Source organism: Macadamia integrifolia, unplaced genomic scaffold (genome assembly GCF_013358625.1).
Source record: "Macadamia integrifolia cultivar HAES 741 unplaced genomic scaffold, SCU_Mint_v3 scaffold2702, whole genome shotgun sequence".
Classification (NCBI taxonomy): Eukaryota; Viridiplantae; Streptophyta; class Magnoliopsida; order Proteales; family Proteaceae; genus Macadamia; species Macadamia integrifolia.
Window position 1 is genome coordinate 39,384 of NW_024868898.1, and position 11,792 is coordinate 51,175.

Sequence of the window (11,792 nt, forward strand, 5' to 3'; positions counted from 1 at the left end):
TTTTCCTTTTGCCTTGTGCTTCTTAAATGATTCTGTACACACTACCATTGGTTAATCCAAATAACAAAGATAGAATTATAGAGGTGTTTGATCCTCCTTATGTAAGGATCTACAATGATAGGGATGACAAGTTTTGTGTTGAAAGTATTATTTTTCTGTTTGGTCATTACATGTGTACTGACTAATGGAATTTTCTAACCTTATGTTCTTCTTTTACAGTTGAATCCCCTTTTTTCCCAGTGGCCAGTCCATTGGGGACTTTTCTCACTCTATTATGCATTGGATACACTCGGTCTAGATTTCATTTTGTGTTTGGTTGTTATGTTTTACTATAAATTTTGGTAGCCTCAAAGGTCTTTATGAGTATTCAGTAAAACTGTCCCCGATGTTTTTCATGTGAGTAATCTGTGGCTTTAAACTCTGCTTGGTTCCCAGTATGCTAACTTTTACACTAACTTATAATGTATAGCTATTATGTCTGGAAGTAGCATCCCTGCCGTTAAGTGGTCAGAATTTGAGACCACTGTTTTCATTGAAGCAATGAAAGAAGCTGTAAAAAATGGTCACAAATCCGGTAATTCATTTAACAAAACTGGATGGGAGAACATTACAAAGCAATTTCAACAGGCTTTAAATCGTCCAGTTGGGAGAGAACAGTTACGCAATAAGATGAACAAGTTGAAACACGAGTATCAACAATTCAAGAGACTGCTTGACACAACTGGATTTGGGTGGAACTCAATGACAAAAGCAGTCACAGTTGATGATGAGTCCGTATGGGATAGGGCAATACATGTACAATAGATTTCACTAGCTAGTTCAATTATTTAAAAATTAGATTACAATGAGTAGTACATCTAAGTGATACAATTACTGCTTATGCAGGCAAATCCAGGTTGGTTGAAGTACAAGAAGTATGGACTAAACAATTGGCTAGATTTGAGCATGGTATTTGGGGATGCATATGCTAGAGGTAACTTAGGGGTTGATAGTGCTCAAGATTTGGATGGCATCGAAGCTATTAATACAGTTGATATTGAGTAAGTCTCTCACTCCCCCAGTACCCCGGTGCATATATGCATGACTGACCCCTTTCATGAGGATACTCATACTCCAACTCAGACCACCACAAAACGAAGTCTTGATAGGACACCTACGGGACGAAGAAAAAAGAGCGCCAATAAGAGAGATAGCCATGTGAAGGACTTGTATGGGAAGTATTTATCTATTAAAATTGATAAAGCATCCAGTACTTCTGTTACATCTCCTGTTCGTGGTGGGGTAGGTGCATCTTGTCCTCGAGATTTCAGTGTGAGTGCATATGAGGCGGTGATATCCTCCGTACCGGATATATCAAAGGAGATATATTTGAAGGCCACCAGTCGTATGTGTACTGATCCTAGTTGGAGGGAGTTGTTTGTCTGTGCAGAGCCTGTGAAGAGGATTTGGCTTTTAGATGCCTTGGAGTAGTTGAGGTTGTGTTTGAATGCTACTTTTGATAATTTTGGATTCGAGACTTTACTTTTGATGTGTGTAATTTTACTTTTGGAGATACATTGCATGACTTGGCTTTTTTTTCTTTTGTTTTTTTTTTCCTATTGTTGATGTGTGTAATGTTGAACATGTGGTTTGGGTTGAGACGATTTGTCAGCTTGTTATGTTTTACAGTTATTTGTTTCCAATTGTGTAGTAATTGTTTATTTATTGCAGTTATGTCAAATGCATTATGTGAAACTTCTAGTGATGAAGAAGATATGATCATTCACATGGGAATGTAATTACTGAGTGAGGCTGTATATATTCGAGAACCATGTAGGGATAGTGTATTTCCAGGTGCTGTCATGATGCATGAGGTATTGAATGGGCATGCCAACAGATGCTATGAAGAGTTTAGGATGGAACGGCATGTCTTCCTTAACCTATGTGACTATGTTAGACATAGGGGGTGGTTGAAAGATACGACCAACATCCAAGTGGATGAACAACTTGGAATGTTCCTATGGATTGTTGGGAAGGGTTCAAGTAATAGGGACACCCAAAATCATTTCAACCACTCAGGAGAAACAGTTAGTCGAACATTCAATGTTGTCTTGATTGCAATGCAACGCCTGCCTGGCTAAGGAGAAAATCAGACCGCCAGACGTCAATATGATACCGATAGAGATTGCACAGAACCCGAAATACTATCATTTTTTCAAGGTAAATATGCTAATATGATACATGTTTGTAATTAAATATATGAATGTTTATATTCTTATATGTACTGGTAATTTAATTGTTAATATATGTCATAGCATTGTATTGGCGCCATAGATGGTACTCACATCTATGCGGTAGTTCCAAGAGAGGATCAAATTCGATATAGGAATCGGAAGGGGATCACAACTCAAAATGTGATGTGTGCATGTTCATTTGACATGCGATTCACATGTGTATGCGGGATGGGAAGGTAGTGCAAACGATTGTCGAGTACTTGAACAGGCAAGAAGTGATCCTCGATTGAGTTTTCCACATCCACCTCCAGGTATTAACTTTATACTAATATATTAGATTTTCATTTGAGTGTATACGTAATAATATATATTATTTTTTGTCTGTAAAAAAATATTATGTTGTCGACTCTGGGTATGCTAGCTAATCTGGATTTTTGACACCATTTAGGGGTGAAAGATACCATCTACCGGACTATAAAGGGCGTAGAAGATCCCCAAGAATAACGAAAGAGTTGTTCAATTATAGACATTCATCACTTCGGAATGTCATTGAACGCACATTTGGGGTATTGAAGGACAAATTTCAAATTTTAAGGCTAATGCATCAGTTCCCAGTGGAAGCTCAGGCATCAATCGTACTGGTATGTTGTGGGCTACACAACTATATTCGAGAAGAGCATATTGTTGATGCAGATTTCGTGGGGATGAACGATGATTTAAAAGTTGCAGAAGATGACTTAAATCCGCCACATGAAGATTTCGTTGATCATTCTACAATACAATCAAATCAACGAAAATGCAACAGATGATGGTTTAAGATTTTTAAGTTCATTATTTCCTTCACCTATGTTTACCAAAAAGATTTACAAAAATAAATAAATAAATAAAAATCCTTCATCTATTTTGATTTTTGCAAAGACATAGATATCATTAAAGACCCCTTGAGTCTAACTTACTTTCTCCCTTGTACTCTTCTTTTGGCTATGTTTGAATGTTTAGAATATGTTGTATTTTTTCATCAAAAAATCTCTTTGGATGATCATTTGGCACAAGAGTGCCAAAAATGAAGGATCTAGAGTAAAAAATATGTCCCATAAAGAATCATGTTCTTCCAGTGTTCAATTGGGAAGAAAAAAACCTTCTAAAATGAGGACTTTCCCTACTAGAAAATAAGCCTTGTCCAATGTGGCCTGAAAATGTTTTCAAATAGCAAGATTAGCTAGATTTTTAAAAGAGATGAATGCCACTAGGCTAAGAATTACAAATGCAATGGCTAGACAGCAAATGATGCCAGAACTAGTTGAAAACTAAAACCGATAACTATTTTGCCAAAACTGAAAACGTAAGTTGATGTTTCAACCCACGTAGTACTTGTTTTATGGTACATTTATATATGTGGTACAAGTTGATATATTATTATGAATGTCATGTATTTGGATGCTATATTAACTTTTTTGATATTTAAATTTCTGTTACAGATGACTTCTTCTATGCCCTCACTCATGATAGCAACTTGTGAAATTTGTGGGAAGAGTTGTGGTAAATATACAACCAAGTCGGGTAAAAATATTGGAAGAGAATTTTTCAAGTGTGAAGATTCATGTAATTTTTTCATGTGGGTGGACCAACTACATCTATGTAGATGTGGTAAAGGTCAATGCAAAGTACGAACTGCGATGAAAGGTTCAAACAAGGGACAGTATTTTCTATATTGCCCAAGTTCAACTGGGGTAATTTATTTCTACGATTGACCTATACCTATAGATAATTTATGATTTTTGTTTAAGTCGATGTTAAATTTCAACGACCCTAATCACATCTATTATTTGATATAGGCTGATAACCGTGGATGTGGTATGTTTGTATGGTTGAAAGATGATGATGCGGATCCGGATTCCAAGGACCGAAATCGGATCGCTTATGGCCCACAAGAATGACCAAAATCTCAAATTTAATGGTTGAAGGGTATTCTTGTAATTTCAAAAACAAGCAGGGCCTTAGAAATAATTATAAGGTAGATGGGGTAGTTCTAGAACTAAAACTTTAATACAAAGGCTTATTCTGAATTTTACCAAAGAGAAAAGGGGTAATGGAATATAACTTTTGGGAACAAGGGCTTAATTGTAATAACAGGAAAAATTCTTTTAAAATAAAAGAAACCTGTTCTTCTTCTTCTTCTTGTCGTGAGAACCAGAAACCAGCGGACAGAAAAAAAATTCCGATCGGTAGAACTCCTTCGATAGGGCTTGGTTGGACCTGAAATTCGAAACGAAGTTCTCAGGATAAGGCTCTATTGATCCCACAAGATAAGCACCTGGATTTTCAAGCTGGGAGGCTGCGGGAATGACCAGAAGTAGAACCTGGCGGTAGAACAGAGTCAGTCTCAGTTGCAGGTATGATAACAGATGGTAAAGGGACTTTTCGGCAGCTGAAATCTGATGATTTGTGTCGCCTAGGAGAGGGCTTCCTGCGATCAAATCCTTGGCCCAAACAACTCACATATAAAGGAGCTCGAAACACCTCAGTAGGGCAGCAACTGTCACCCAGAACAGGGGCTGGGAAAGAGAACCAGCTAGAAGAAGAATGGAAGAAGAAAAAGAACAGCAGGAGAAGAAGAACAGAGGGAAAAGAAAAGACAGTCAGGGGAAGGGGAAGAAGAAAACAGTTCAGAAGAGAGAGAAAGGGAAACCACCATGGCAGCCATCGTTTCCAACCAAAACATAAATTCTCAAATTCATTCAAAAAATCTCTACTGAGTTCTCCATTACAGGGCTATTTAAAGAAAAATAATAACATAATTTTGGAAGCTAATTAAAAATGGAAACTAAACCTAGATAGCAACTAAATAAAAATCAAATCTAAAGATAGCAACTACTTCCATCGTGCAACTGCATCAGATGAAACACATATCTCTACCATACAACATACATTATGTTCAGAAAGCTCAAGCTCAACATCAACATCATCCAGACCACTTTCCGTTTCGAACGAGTACGTGAAAGGATATCTGTAAGGGACACTTAAAGGATTAGAGGACCAAACAAATAAGATGAAAGACATCCTCCATGCATTCAAGTTTTTAGACTTGGGAAAAAAGTGAAAATTTGGGAAATTATGTAATAGTTAACTTGCACAAGGCATTGTTAATACTGTATTTTATTCATCCTTTGGAAACCATTTTTTTTTAGTTGGTGTGTAATATTTTATTGTCCCAAAAAAATTTATATGCTTATAGTATTTTAATGTTATTTTTGTAATTATTGACTTAAAAGAAAAGAAAAGAAAAGAAAAAAAAAACCGTTTCTGAAACAAGCATTACCAAACGGCAGAAATGTCGTTTCTTGGTTCTGAAACTGTTCTAGAAACAGATTCACCAAACAACCCTAAATCGTTTAAAAACGGCGTTTTGACACAGAAACTGAAATTTCCATTTCTGACACGAAACGGAGTTTCTGAAACAGAAACGATACCAAACGGAGCCTAAGTCTTTGGTTTAGTACTACTATAACCACAGTGCGCGTATACTCCGGGTACGAGCCGCGAACTCCATTCCGCGATACGGCCATAGGGCTGTCGGAGAAGGCCCACCGTGAGTACTCGGAAAAGTAAAGCATGCCGACCACCGGCTCTCAACATAAAAGTCAATGACGGGAAATAAAGGTGCTGACTCTAGCAATTTAAAAGCAGTACGATTGACCATCTTGAATATACCATCGAGGTTGTCGACTGTCCTATGACCATCCGAGCGTATGTCTAACCGCCACAGTGACCCGACAACTGCAACCACTGCTTCCCCCCAAATGGTAACTCTACATCTCAACCCTTGTTGGGAAGGGTCGTAGCACGGGAAGATGATAATTCTAAACCGCATGCTCCTATATGACATAATATGATTGCATAGTGCCATCGCGTCCCATTCCACGGGTCACCAATGCACTTGTTTCCAAGCTGACTATGGCATCTAGTCTATTAATGCATTATGCACAATGATGTCATCATTCGTCACATAATCACATCATCATTTGACATTGAGAAAATAAACACAACACACATGTCATAATAATATGAGGATGGCTAAGCTACATATAATTTGCATGATGACATGGCTAGTCTAGATACAATTTAATGAATGCCAAACGTCTTCTCCCCACTTACTTGTAGTGTACAAAGACTCACGCCCGGTAAGGATGAGATCCGGCGCGAGAAACGTAAATTTTGGTGAACCTATCGTAAGTGAATGGGGTTAGTATTTCACCACTTTGGGGTCAAAACTAACAAGATTTGATGACAAAATAATGTTTAGAATCCTAAAAGAAGGTCGCACGTCCGTTTTGGGTCCATTTAGATGAAAAAATCACGTTGGGAGTCTCTCGGGTGGGTCGGACAGCCACCTGTCACAGCCCACCGGTCTCGACAGGTGGGCGGGTCTGCCCACCGGTCTTGACCCATCGGTCCTGATCGGCGGGCAGGTCGGCCCATCGGTAGGGGCCCACCGATTGGCCCCGAGGGTCGGCTAGGACCGACAGGTAGGTTGGCCCGCCGGTCTGGGCCCAACGGTCTTGACCAGCGGGCAGGTCGGCCCGTCGGTAGGGGCCCACCGGTTGGCCCCGAGGGCCTGCCCTCTCAGGCGGGTGTCCTCAGGCGGGCCGGTCTCAGCCCACCTAAGAGGGTGGAAAACTGCCATTTTCCTCGAAATTTTTTCCAACCTTCGGGAAATCAAATGCGGCTTTTCCAATCCCATTTTCCACACATTCAAGGTCTCATAAAATGATTCTAACCTAGATCTAGGTTAGATTTAAGGAATGGAAAACCATCTTACCTTTGCTCAATAACTCGTTCAAAACCCCAAAATCACTTCAAATCACCAATGCTTCTCCAACCTTATAAATACTTCTTCAAATCCTTCAAAATTAACACATAGACCATCTATTAAACCTTAGATTCATCATCTCAAGGGGGATTTACAAGACCTCAAGGAACTCTACCCAAATCAAGGGTTTTACTTGGGTATGGTGAAAGTTTAAGGAACATAGCCTTCGCTCACCTCTAAACGTAGATCTCGTGTTGGAGATCACTCTTCCGGCGTCGGAATGGGAAGATCAAACCTTGGCGCCGCTTAAATCCATTTCTTCTTCTTCTTCCTTCCCCTATCTTCTTCTTCGTTCTCTTTTCTCCCTTCTCTTCTCTCTCCTCTAAATCTTCTCACCAACTTTCCGTGTAATAAATGAGATATTGAAAAACACAAATAATGCTATTTATACTTTCTTAAAATCATTAGTAGCACATGGGTGGGTCACTGAGGTGGGCGGATGCGCCCACCTGTGACCGCCCACCTGAGGACCGAAAGGGGCCAACAAGTGGGATTTTGGTAGAATTTGACTCTCGGCATGAATCTCATTCTCGGCACAAGGTATATTATACGTATGCACTTTAGGATACGGCTACATACCAAATTTATCCGTACATGGCCTTATGATATGTGCATGTACACGGTTTGGGTACACCCGTCTCCTCTGGCACTGACTCGGACTTGTCTGGGCAACCGGTGTTCAAGGTCACCTTTGCCATCATGGTCCATAAGGAACTCGCCTTAACCCTCTTCGGTTCGGGTCCTGCATGGTTAAACCGGGTCAACCGTGTAATTAGACTGGGTTTAAAAAGTAGGGTATCACATTTACCCCCCCTTTCTGAAAATTTCGTCCCTGAAATTGGCGTACCTGGTTGTTCGAAAAGATGAGGGTACTTGGCTTGGATTTCATCCTCTTTCTCCCAAGATGCTTCTTCAAGTGAGTGATTAGCCCATCGCACCTTTACAAAGGAAATGGAGCGGTTGCGAAGGGTTTTCACCTTTCAGTCCAAGATTTTAGCTGGCTGCTCTGTATAGGTCATATTAACTTCTAGATATTCTGGTTCCACGGGTAATACATGAGATAGATCATGAACGTATCGCTTCAGCATGGATACATGAAATACGTTATGAACATTCCCGAGTGAAGGTGGCAGAGCAAGCATGTAGGCTACTGAGCCAACCCGAGCTAAGATCTCAAATGGGAAAATGTATCTCGGGCTCAACTTCCCCTTTCTATGAAATCTTTGCAACCCTTTAGTAGGAAAGATCTTGAGAAACACTTTTTCTCCTGGTTGAAATTCAATGTCTTTCCTGCGGTTGTCTGCATAGCTCTTTTGACAAGACTGAGCTGCTTTAATCCGTTCTCGAATAACATCGACCTTGTCACAAGTCATTTGTATCATTTCAGGTCCTAACATTCGGCGTTCACCTACCTCATTCCAATACAAAGGAGTTCTGCACTTCCTACCATATAATGCCTCATACGGAGCCATCCCAATTGTAGCTTGGTAACTGTTGTTATAGGCAAACTCCATAAGGGGTATATATTCTTCTCAACTACCACACATTTCCATTGCACATGCCCTGAGCATGTCTTCTAATATCTGTATGGTTCGCTCCGACTGACCATCAGTCTGTGGGTGGAAAGCAGTACTCAAATTCAATTGTGATCCCAAGGCATGCTGGAAGCTTTTCCAAAATCTGGAAGTGAACCTTGGGTCCCTATCTGATACAATGCTCACTGGCACTCCATGCAAGCGCACTATGTTATCCATATAAAGTTGTGCTAATTTGGCCATAGAGAACTTGGTCTTGATGGGAATGAAATGAGCAGTCTTAGTAAGCCGATCAACGATCACCCATATCGCGTCCATCCCCTTAGGTGTACATGGTAGTCCGGTGACAAAGTCCATTGTAATCCTATCCCATTTTCAGTCTGGTACTGGGAGTGGTTGAAGAGTACCATAAGATCGATGCCTCTCAGCTTTTACTTTTTGGCATGTAAGACAAGTCGCCACATATAGGGCTATTGTGATTTTCATGCTTGGCCACCAGTAATTTTGTTTGAGGTCTTTATACATCTTTGTACTTCCTAGGTGGAGGGAGTACTCGGAGCTGTGTGTTTCTCGCACTATCTTGTCTTGTATATCCAAATCATCGGGTACACACAATCTGCCTCGAAACATCAATGCCCCATCACTGGCTAAAACAAAATCTGGGTCGTTCATTGTTTGATCTTGAATCTTAACTCTGATCCGCTGCAATTCAGGATCCAAAGATTGTTTCATTATCACCTCTTGCCTAATAGACGGATGCACCTGTAGAGCCGCCAGTGATACAGTCAACCATGTGGTTTTCTAGTTGATGTTCAAGCTCTAAGGTTGCTCCTTCATATAAGAGGGTTTCATCCATTAGCGTCGCTTCTTGCACGAGTGGTGGGCTGACTTCTAAGTGTGAGAGTGATACTGTAATACCCCGCTTCTTAAACCCGGTCTGATTTCGTGATTGAACCGGTTTAACCATGCAGGAACCGAGCTAGAGGATATTAGAGCGGGCTCCTTATGGGCTATGATGGCACGGGTGACCTTAAACACCGGCTGGCCCGACAAGTCCGAGCCAGTGCCTAAACCATGTACGTGCACCTACCATAAGGCTATGTACGGATAAAACAGGTATTATATCTGTATTTTAAGGTAGATACGTATGCTACATCGTATGCCTGGGGTGGGGTTCGAGCCGAGGTCCGAACCTGGTCAAAATCCCAAGTTTTGGCTCTCAGGCGGGTATAACAGGTGGGTACACCTACCCACCTGAGTGACCCATCCAACACTATTCACTTAAGTGGGAATAGTATATAAAGCTTTATGATTTCTTTTCTTTCCATTTATTACCCTCGTACGTTTGGTGAGAAAAGTAAAGAGGAGAGAGAAAAGAAAGGGAAGAAGAAGGAAGAGGAAGAAAGGAAGGATTTCAGTGGCGCCGAAGCTCGATCTTGCCATTCCGGTGCCGGGAGAGTAATCTTCAACTCTAGATCTACAGTTGGAGGTAAGAAAAGTTGGGTTTTATGAACATTCGCCATACCCACGCTTTAAACCCTTGATTCGAGTATGGTTTCTTGAGATCTTGTAAATACCATTTGAAATGATGAATCTAAGTTTTAATAGATGATTTATGTGTTGATATTGAAGGATTTGAAGAGATATTGACAAGGTAGAAGAAGCATTGTGAGTTGGAAGTGATTTGAAGGGTTTGAAGTCATTGTTGGGCAAAGAAGGTAAGATAGCTTTCCCTCACTTGAATCTAACCTAGATCTAGGTTAGAGCCATCCTATAGGACTTCAAAGGTGTGAAGAATGGGTGGGGGAAAGCCCCATTTGATTCCCCAAAGGATGGAGAAAATGGGGAAGAAACAGAGTCATTCCCGCCAAAACCGGTGGGTACAACCGGCGGGTACCTACCCGCCTGAGAGTACCCACCTGAGAAGGCAGGGGGGTCCCTGGCCAAACTGGCGGGTACAACCGGTGGGTATAACCGGCGGGTACCTACCCGCCGGTCATAACCGGTGGGTATAACCGGCGGGTAGACAGCCCACCTGTCTTACCCACCTGTTTGGCCCCGAAGGTGATCCGTAGGTCCGATCGAGCCCAAATCGGACGTGTGACCTTCTTTTGGCGTTCTAAACACGATTTTGACATCGGATTTCATTAATTTTGATTCTAAAATGGTGAAGTACTAACCCCGCTCAATTTTGTTAGGTTCACCAAAGCCTACCCGATTCGCTCCGGATCTCACCCGTACCGAGCGGGACTCCTTGTGCGCTACAAGTATGTGGAGAGAGGACGTGTGGCCTTGTTTCAAGGCATTTGTTTGGCATTCATATAACCATATCTAATCTAGTCATGTCATCATGAATGTGCTATATAGATTAGTCATTCCACTCATTGATGTACATATATGTTGTGTTTACTTTTCAAATGAAATTTGAATGAGATGCTATATGTTGAAAGTGGACATCATGTTGCATAATGCATTGATAGACTAGATGCCGTGGTCGGCTTGGAAACGAATGCATTGGTGGCCCGTGGTATGGGACACGGTGGCACTATGCAGTCGTACCGCATATAGGAGCATGCGGTATTAGGATTCTCACCATCCCGTGCTACGACCCTTCCCAACAGGGGTTCAGGTGTTGGGTTGCCATTTGGGGGGAAGCAGGGGTCGCAGTTGTCGGACACTGTGGCGGTTAGGCATTACGCCCGGCGAGTCATGTAGGACAGTCGGCAACCCCGGTGGTATTTCAAGAGGGCCAATCGTACTGCTTTTAAATTGCTGGAGTCAGCACTGTCATTTAATTTATTTACATTTCTGTTGAGAGCCGGTGGACGGCATTGTCTTTATTTTTCCGAGTACTCACGGTGGGCCTTCTCCAACAGCCCTATGGGCGTATCGCGGGAGGGAGTTCGCGGCTCGTACCCGGAGTATACGCGCACTGTGGTTGTAGTAGCACTAAAACCAAAGACTTAGTAATGTTGATTAGGTGTATGTGATTTAAAATGAATTGCATGGCATGTAGTGCATATGATGTGTTGTGATGTGTAGACTGTTGTGTATGGTCCACCTCTCTACTTACTGAGCTAGTGAGCTCATTCCACGTGTACACCCCTTTTTAGATGATTTTGCAGGTCATGCATCTGAGGAGCATGGGGCGGGTCCCACAGTCGAGTTTCCTGA

General features: G+C 41.5%; 1 long non-coding RNA gene across 3 annotated transcripts in view; it reads left to right on the top strand.

Annotated features, from left to right (window-relative positions):
- The window catches only part of LOC122067088, a 12,514-nt gene extending 8,778 nt beyond the window's left edge, over nt 1-3,736 (top strand). Inside the window, exon 3 of one of the 3 annotated variants that reach the window (XR_006136575.1) lies at nt 3,692-3,736. This is a non-coding gene — a long non-coding RNA (uncharacterized LOC122067088). Of the gene's footprint in view, nt 1-1,710; nt 1,756-2,661; nt 2,701-3,691 lie in introns of those variants that run through there. The other 2 variants (XR_006136574.1, XR_006136576.1) reach the window with 2 other exon arrangements.
- The last annotated feature ends 8,056 nt before the right edge of the window (nt 3,737-11,792 follow it).